At 42.6% G+C, this 9,535-nt stretch overlaps 1 protein-coding gene across 1 annotated transcript in view; it reads right to left on the reverse strand.

Annotated features, from left to right (window-relative positions):
* DHRS7C (dehydrogenase/reductase 7C) overlaps positions 1 to 7,310 on the reverse strand; it is a 71,741-nt gene extending 64,431 nt beyond the window's left edge. The window contains exon 1 of the mRNA XM_077254748.1: positions 7,198 to 7,310. The gene's annotated coding sequence lies outside the window, so the exon portion shown is untranslated. The remainder of the gene's footprint in view (positions 1 to 7,197) is intronic.
* Between the last annotated feature and the right edge of the window lie 2,225 nt (positions 7,311 to 9,535).

Below are 9,535 nucleotides of genomic sequence, written 5' to 3' on the forward strand. Positions count from 1 at the left end.
ACCTTGACGTCTTAATATCAAGTAAAATGGGCAAACCTAAGAGTTGCGACAAGTTTGACTCCGTCCTCTAAACATAGTTCAGCTCTTGTCAGAGCATCTCCTATAGTATATGGGAGGATTTTTCTGGTATATGGCAGGCCTTGTGGGGTCCGCCCAGTCACAGTAGTTGCTTCCAACCAAAAATGAGCCAATGGAAGGAGAACCAGTGTATCTGTCTCAGGGTCATGGACACCAAGCCTCAATGATGTGTGGGGAGTGAGTGTTAGCATGTCCAGTCCGATCCCATAGAAGAGTAACTGTACCCCAAATGTACTTCTGGCTATAACTGAAAGGTATCAAAACACACAGAGCATCGCAGCTACGATAGAAAGGTATCAGAGCACACAGAGCATCGCGGCTACGATAGAAAGGTATCAGAGCACACAGAGCCTCGCCGTTACACAGAAAGGTATCAGAACACACAGAGCCTCACAGCTATGATAGAAAGGTATCAGAACACACAGAGCCTCGCGGCTACGATAGAAAGGTATCAGAGCACACAGAGCCTCACAGCTATGATAGAAAGGTATCAGAACACACAGAGCCTCACAGCTACTATAAAAAGGTATCAGAACACATAGAGCCTCGCAGCTACAATAGAAAGGTATCAGAGCACACAGAGCCTCGCAGCTGCGATAGAAAGGAATCATAACACACAGAGCATCGCGGCAACGATAGAAACGTATCAGAACACACAGAGCCTCGCAGCTACGATAGAAAGGAATCATAACACACAGAGCATCGCGGCAACGATAGAAACGTATCAGAACACACAGAGCCTCGCAGCTACGATAGAAAGGTATCAGAGCACACAGAGCCTCGCAGCTACGATAGAAAGGAATCATAACACACAGAGCCTCACAGCTATGATAGAAAGGTATCAGAGCACACAGAGCCTCGCAGCTACAATAGAAAGGTATCAGAGCACACAGAGCCTCGCAGCTACAATAGAAAGGTATCAGAGCACACAGAGCCTCGCAGCTGCGATAGAAAGGAATCATAACACACAGAGCATCGCGGCAACGATAGAAACGTATCAGAACACACAGAGCCTCGCAGCTACGATAGAAAGGTATCAGAGCACACAGAGCCTCGCAGCTACGATAGAAAGGAATCATAACACACAGAGCCTCACAGCTATGATAGAAAGGTATCAGAGCACACAGAGCCTCGCAGCTACAATAGAAAGGTATCAGAGCACACAGAGCCTCGCAGCTACAATAGAAAGGTATCAGAGCACACAGAGCCTCGCAGCTACAATAGAAAGGTATCAGAGCACACAGAGCCTCGCAGCTACGATAGAAAGGTATCAGAGCACACAGAGCCTCGCCGTTACACAGAAAGGTATCAGAACACACAGAGCATCGCAGCTATGATAGAAAGGTATCAGAACACACAGAGCCTCGCAGCTACGATAGAAAGGTATCAGAACACACAGAGCCTCGCGGCTACGATAGAAAGGTATCAGAGCACACAGAGCCTCGCCGTTACACAGAAAGGTATCAGAACACAGAGCCTTGCAGCTACAGAAGAAACGTATCAGAACACAGAGCATCGCAGCTATGATAGAAAGGTATCAGAACACACAGAGCCTCACAGCTATGATAGAAAGGTATCAGAACACACAGAGCCTCGCAGCTACAATAGAAAGGTATCAGAACACACAGAGACTCACAGCTACTATAAAAAGGTATCAGAACACACAGAGCCTCGCAGCTACAGTAGAAAGGTATCAGAACACACAGAGACTCACAGCTACTATAAAAAGGTATCAGAACACATAGAACATCGCAGCTACAATAGAAAGGTATCGGAACACGGAGCCTCACAGCTATGATAGAAAGGTATCAAAACACACAGGACCTCACAGCTATGATAGAAAGGTATCAGAACACACAGAGCCTCACAGCTATGATAGAAAGGTATCGGAACACAGAGCATCGGAGCTATGATAGAAAGGTATCAGAACACAGAGCCTCACAGCTATGATAGAAAGGTATCAAAACACACAGAGACTCACAGCTACTATAGAAAGGTATCAGAACACATAGAGCATCGCAGCTACAATAGAAAGGTATCGGAACACACAGGACCTCACAGCTATGATAGAAAGGTATCGGAACACACAGAACCTCACAGCTATGATAGAAAGGTATCAGAACACACAGAACCTCACAGCTATGATAGAAAGGTATCAGAACACACAGAGCCTCGAAGCTATGCTAGAAAGGTATCAGAGCACACAGAGCCTCACAGCTATGATAGAAAGGTATCAGAACACACAGAGCCTCACAGCTACAATAGAAAGGTATCAGAACACACAGAGCCTCACAGCTATGATAGAAAGGTATCGGAACACACAGAACCTCACAGTTATGATAGAAAGGTATCGGAACACACAGGACCTCACAGCTACGATAGAAAGGTATCGGAACACACAGAGCCTCACAGCTACAATAGAAAGGTATCAGAACACACAGAGCCTCACAGCTATGATAGAAAGGTATCAGAACACACAGAGCCTCACAGCTACGATAGAAAGGTATTAAAACACACAGAGCCTCACAGCTATGATAGAAAGGTATCGGAACACAGAGCCTCGCAGCTACAGTAGAAAGGTATCAGAACACACAGAGCCTCACAGCTACGATAGAAAGGTATCAGAACACACAGAGCCTCACAGCTATGATAGAAAGGTATCAGAACACACAGAGCCTCACAGCTATGATAGAAAGGTATCTGAACACACAGCTTTGATAGAAAGATATCAGAACACACAGAGCCTCACAGCTACGATACAAAGGTATCAGAACACACAGAGTATCGCAGCTACAATAGAAAGTTATCAGAACACACAGAGACTCACAGCTAGGATAAAAAGGTATCGGAACACGAAGCCTCACAGCTATGATAAAAACGTATTAGAACACACAGATCCTCGCAGCTACGATAGAAAATTATCATAGCACAGAGCATCGCAGCTAAGATAGAAAGGTTATACTAACAACAAAAACTTACACCAGGTGTCTGGTATTTACAACCGGCAAAAAATAGAAGTGACCAAAAATGTAAAATAAAAACATAATTTTTTAATCAATACAAAAATTAGTTGAATATATAAAATTCAGGAATAGGTACTGGAAACAATAGAAGGCAAAGGCTAAAATGTGTTAATAGCAGCACATGTATACAATAAATGCAGGATTCACCACTACATGATATCAAAATAAGCATACATTTGCCTGTTGGATATGGGATTTTTTTAAATGAAGAAAAAATTATACTATCATAAAGGAACTACCTGCTCCTAAATTTTAATGTTCTCAGTTTCAGCTTACAACTGGTCAGAAACACCAGCCAGTTGTAGTTATTTTGACTGGCCAGCAGATGGCAGTAAACCTTAGAAATATAAAGTGCTTGTGCTTATAAAGGCCATTGAATATATATAATGAAGACCAATTCTAAATATTTTTCTATCCACTGGCTAACACGGTACAAAGATATATATATTTCCTGGATCACTATAGTATACAGGGATAAACCATGTATTTTAAATATAAACATGAGCATATTGATCATTGGACTTCATTAATATGAGATCTATTAGTGCCTTAAGACCTTTAACTATAATTATTTTAGATCTATTAAAGTGATTCTGTCAGCAGGATTGTGCTAAGTAACCTACAGTGTCAGATTGGAGTCGTTATACTGATTATACCTGGTGATGAAATACGTTTTGTGCTTGCTGTTTAATCTTTATTTTCAGTTAATAAGATTCTCGTGCTCCGCGGTGACCAGCGGTCGAGGCTGGGGGGGTCTTTATGTGGTGCTGTGCTTACATATGCATCTGTACGGATTACGACTAGTGATGAGCGAGTAAACTCGTTGCTTGGGTTTTCCCGAGCATGCTCGGGTGGTCTCCGAGTATTTGTGACTGCTCGGAGATTTAGTTTTCATCGCCGCAGCATGATTAGCAGCTACACGACAGCTTGATTACATGTGGGGATTCCCTAGCAACCAGGCAACCCCCACATGTACTCAGGCTGGCTAGCAGCTGTAAATCATGCAGCTGCGCCATCAAAAACTAAATCACTAACAAATACTCGGAGACCACCCGAGCGTGCTCGGGGAAAAACCCGAGCAACGAGCACACTCGCTCATCACTACTTACGACAAGTCACTGATCCCTCACTGACCTGCCCCCCATTTTATATACTGAATATATTCAGCAGGCTGGCGCCTGCGCTGTAGCAAGATCGCATCTATAATATGCACTAAATTATTTTATTTAGTGATATACATTTATTCTAAAAAAAAAAAAGATTCTGTCTCAAAATGGCGCCGGCCACGCCTATGCAGTAGCATCTATGAGATGGCCGATAGATGCTACTGCACAGGTGCCGCCGGCATCACCTTGGTGGAGACAATTTTTTTTTTCCTCTAGCAAAACGGTGCCGTCCACACCTGCACAGTAGCATCTATCGGATCGCCGATAGCTCCTACTGCACAGGCGTGGCTGATGCCATTTTGAGACAGATTTTTTTTCAGAATAAATGTTTATCACTAAATAACAGAATTTAATGCATATTATAGATGCGATTATGCTGCAGCGTAGGTGCCGCCGCCTTCCTGCTGAATGTGATTTTTTTCTTTTCTAAACATATTATATTTGTTATGTAAAATAAGGGGCAGGTCAGTGAGGGATCAGTGACCTGACATAAGTTCTAGCTTCAGTCCTTATTTTGTTTTTCGATGGTTCTAGCTTCGATCTTCATTTTGATTTTCGTTAGTTCTAGCTTCAGTCCTTATTTGGATTTTCGATGGTTCTAGCTTTGATCTTCATTTTGATTTTCTTTAGTGCTAGCTTTGATCCTCATTTTGATTTTTATTGGTTCTAGCTTCAGCCATCATTTTGATTCTCGATGCTTCTAGTTACGATCCTCTTTTTGATTTTCGATGGTTCTAGCTACGATCCTCTTTTTGATTTTCGATGGTTCTAGTTACGATCCTCTTTTTGATTTTCGATGGTTCTAGCTACGATCCTCTTTTTGATTTTCGATGGTTCTAGCTACGATCCTCTTTTTAAATTTCGATGGTTCTAGCTACGATCCTCTTTTTGAATTTCGATGGTTCTAGCTACGATCCTCTTTTTGATTTTCGATGGTTCTAGCTACGATCCTCTTTTTGATTTTCGATGGTTCTAGCTACGATCCTCTTTTTGATTTTCGATGGTTCTAGCTACGATCCTCTTTTTGATTTTCGATGGTTCTAGCTACGATCCTCTTTTTGAATTTCGATGGTTCTAGCTTCCATCCTCATTTTGATTTTCGATGGGTTGCTATGGTTGACGAAGGCACAGAAATGGCTACAACATAGGTTCAAACTGATAAGCACACAGTCCAGAGGACGCGTGTCAGTCTGAAGAGATCTTCAACCTGCCTCTTAGTTCATGGCAACTTTGGCTCCACTTAGCCGGCTTTTTCGACGTTATCGTTACGTCGCGCATGTGACGTCAAAACAAGAGCAAGCATAAGAGCGGCTGTTCTCAGGGCGACCATCCATGGCCAATGGTACAGGTCTCCCAAATTGATTACCACCACCTGTAATGGCCACCATGGCTGCCGTCTTCATAGATGGGAAAAGTAACGCCGTCACAGATATAATTAAAATACAAAATTGTTCTTTTCCCTTCCCCCCATCAGACAAGGAATGGAATAAAAGGCCATGTGTACCTAAAATGAATAAAAATCGTCAACTCGACCCGTGAAAAGTGGAAAAAAAAAAGAAGGTTACAGTGCTCAGAAGAAGTCGACACAGGAACATATGTTTTTATTATTATGGAAAAGTATTAAAATGACATTTGAGGCCTGACCGACTGAAGTTGTCATCCGGAGGCTGCACCCCTGAGGGCGCTTCATGATGTTTGTTCACATTCTTGTCATGGATGGAGACCTTGGGAGTATATAAATCACTATTTACCTGTTACCTCACTTAGACAATGACAAATACCCCCTTTCTGACGTCGGACGGGATAGTACGTCCGAGGTCAGAAGCCCCGCTTTGATGCGGGCTCCGGCGGTGAGCCCGCATCAAAGCTGGGACATGTCAGCTGTTTTGAACAGCTGACATGTGCCCGCAATAGGCGCGGGCAGAATCGCGATCTGCCCGCGCCTATTAACTAGTTAAATGCCGCTGTCAAACGCAGACAACAGCATTTAACTACCGCATCCGGCCGGGCGGCCAGAAATGACGGCATCGCCGACCCCCGTCACATGATCGGAGGTCGGCGATGCTGCAGAATAGTAACCATAGAGGTCCTTGAGACCTCTATGGTTACTGATCCCCGGCAGCTGTGAGCGCCACCCCCCTTCCGCCCCAATCAAAATAAATCAATAAAAAAAAAAAATCAAACCTACACATATTTGATATCGCCGCGTTCAGAATCGCTCGATCAATAAAAAAAAGCATTATCCTGATCCTAAACAGCGTAGCGAGAAAAAAATTCGAAACGCCAGAATTACGTTTTTTTTGGTCGCCATGACATTGCATTAAAATGCAATAAAGGGCAATCAAAAGAAAGTATCTGCACCAAAGTGCTATCATTAAAAACGTCAGCTCGGCACGCAAAAAATAAGCCCTCAACCGACCCCAGATCATGAAAAATGGAGACGCTACGGGTATCGGAAAATGGCGCGATTTGTTTTTTTTTTTTTTTAGCAAAATTTGGAATTTTTTTCCACCACTTAGGTAAAAAACAACCTAGTCATGTTAGGCGTCTATGAACTCGTACTGACCTGGAGAATCATAATGGCAGGTCAGTTTTAGCATTTAGTGAACCTAGCAAAAAAGCCAAACAAAAAAACAGTGTGGGACTGCACTTTTTTTGCAATTTCACTGCACTTGGAATTTTTTTCCTGTTTTCTAGTACACGACATGGTAAAACCAATGATGTCGTTCAAAATTACAACTCGTCCCGCAAAAAATAAGCCCTCACATGGCCAAATTGATGGAAAAATAAAAAAGTTATGGCTCTGGGAAGGAGGGGAGTGAAAAACGAACACGGAAAAACGGAAAATCCCAAGGTCATGAAGGGGTTACGTAAAAAAAGGAATCATCTATTGCACATAGTTCACACATTGCACAGTAATGGAGGATTACCTCAGCGTGGACATCAGTTTTACTTCAGGATCCTTGCCTGCTGCGCGCAGTTTGGACACAAGGTGGCGCTCGCTGCTAGCCGATAAACTGTTCAAACGCTAGATGGCGCTCTCTCCTCAGAGGTACGATCGTATCTACCGCAGGAAAACCTTGTCTCAGTAACGATCTCTCTTCACTGCTCGGTGACTCTGCTGCACAGATGGACGCCACAACATTACCGGCACCATCTGCGACTATAGGAGTGACCCAGTTACCTCACAGAGTCAGACCAGACGCCACTATTGTTTACTCCCGCCTCTTCACTTCCCGCCAAATCAGCGACCAATCAGAGTTAGAAGATTATATTTTCTCCCGGTTACCAGGTGAAGTTTGTGCACGCATGCGCAGTGGAGACCTATTCCGAAGGTAACCAGTAGGTGTAGTCGGGTCGTGAGGTGACAGAAAATGGCGCCTAATGACAGAGCTCAGCTTTATCAATGGTCCTGTCACCAAAATGGCTGATTTTTTCTAGTGTTCTTTTTGCACAGATCTAATGTAATATATCCTGTGGCGTGCGACTAGCTGGTTTGGAGCTTCGAAAAATAGTTATTGTATCTCCAATATATTTTCATTGATGAGAGGAAAGAATCAAGTAAAAACAAAGAGAGCAACAAAAAGACCGAAAAAATGCACCGTAAAGCTGCACCGTGAAAGAAACGTGCCAAATCCTATAAGGAAAAAAATGGCGACCATCTGTATTAGAAAGTAGTTCTAAAAGTACGAAACATGGCTGACAGAAAGGGAAGAAAATGGTGTAACGCGTAACACCTCACATGTAACATGCGGACTGTGCTGAGAGCGGTGGAGAGCAATCACTACACTGCACAGTACATGTATACACTGGCCCTGTATATATACCCTGCACAGTACATATATACACCTGTTCTTTATATATACCCTGCACAGTACATGTATACACCTGTCCTGTATATATACCCTGCACAGTAGTTATATTCTTGTACATAGGGTGTCATGATTCCCAATGGCAGGGACTTAGGCAAAAAACGGACAAGCTCTAGGAAGGATGGTATCTTAGGTAACCGCGATACTGAACCTAACACGCAACTAAAAATAGCCAGGGGGTGTGCCTACGTTGTCTCTAGACACCTCGCGCCAGCCGGAGAACTAACTACCCCTAATAGAGGAATACACAGACCTGACTTGCCTCCAGGGAAACCCCAAAGGTTATAGTAGCCCCCCACATATAATAACGGTTAGGTAAGAGGAAAACACAAACGCAGTATGAATATAGATTCAGCAAAGCGAGGCCCTCTGACTAGATAGCGGAATATACAAAAGAGGACTTCGCGGTCACCTCAAAACCCTGAACAGCCATCCTGGAATGACCTTAACTCCGTTGTCAACTCATGACACCGGAGTAGCAATTCCAGATCACTAGAGCTTCCAGCCGCACGAGATATGAAAATGCATGCTGGACAAAACAAACACAAAAGCCAAAGATTCAACTTAGCTGACTTGCAGACTTGGAGCAGGAAGCAAGCAACAAGGTGCTCTGATAACATTGATTGCCGGCACTGCAATGACTGGGAAGCCAGACTAAATAGGAGACTCCCAATTTCCTAATGGAAACAGGTGCACTGGAAAAAACAAGACACCAGTCAACCAGTACCACCAGTAACCACCAGAGGGAGCCCAAAAACAGAATTCACAACAGTAGGGGCAGTATTATAGTAGTTATATTCTTGTACATAGGTGCAGTATTATAGTAGTTATATTTTTGTACATAGGAGCAGTATTATAGTAGTTATATTCTTGTACATAGGAACAGTATTATAGTAGTTATATTCTTGTACATAGGAGCAGTATTATAGTAGTTATATTCTTGTACATAGGGGGAAGTATTATAATTGTTATATTCTTGTACACAGAGGCAGTATTATAGTAGTTATATTCTTGTACATAGGGGCAGTATTATAGTAGTTATATTCTTGTACATAGGAGCAGTATTATAGTAGTTATATTCTTGAACATAGGGGCAGTATTATAGTAGTTATATTCTTGTACATAGGAGCAGTATTATAGTAGTTATATTCTTGTACATAGGAGCAGTATTATAGTAGTTATATTCTAGTACATAGGGCAGTATTATAGTAGCTATATTCTTGTACATAGGGGCAGTATTATAGTAGTTATATTCTTGTACATAGGGCAGTATTATAGTACTTATATTCTTGTACATAGGGGCAGTATTATAGTAGTTATATTCTCATACATAGGGGGAGTATTATAGTAGTAATATTCTTGTACATAGGAGTAGTATTATAGTAGTTATATTCTT

Source organism: Ranitomeya variabilis, chromosome 4 (genome assembly GCF_051348905.1).
Source record: "Ranitomeya variabilis isolate aRanVar5 chromosome 4, aRanVar5.hap1, whole genome shotgun sequence".
Classification (NCBI taxonomy): Eukaryota; Metazoa; Chordata; class Amphibia; order Anura; family Dendrobatidae; genus Ranitomeya; species Ranitomeya variabilis.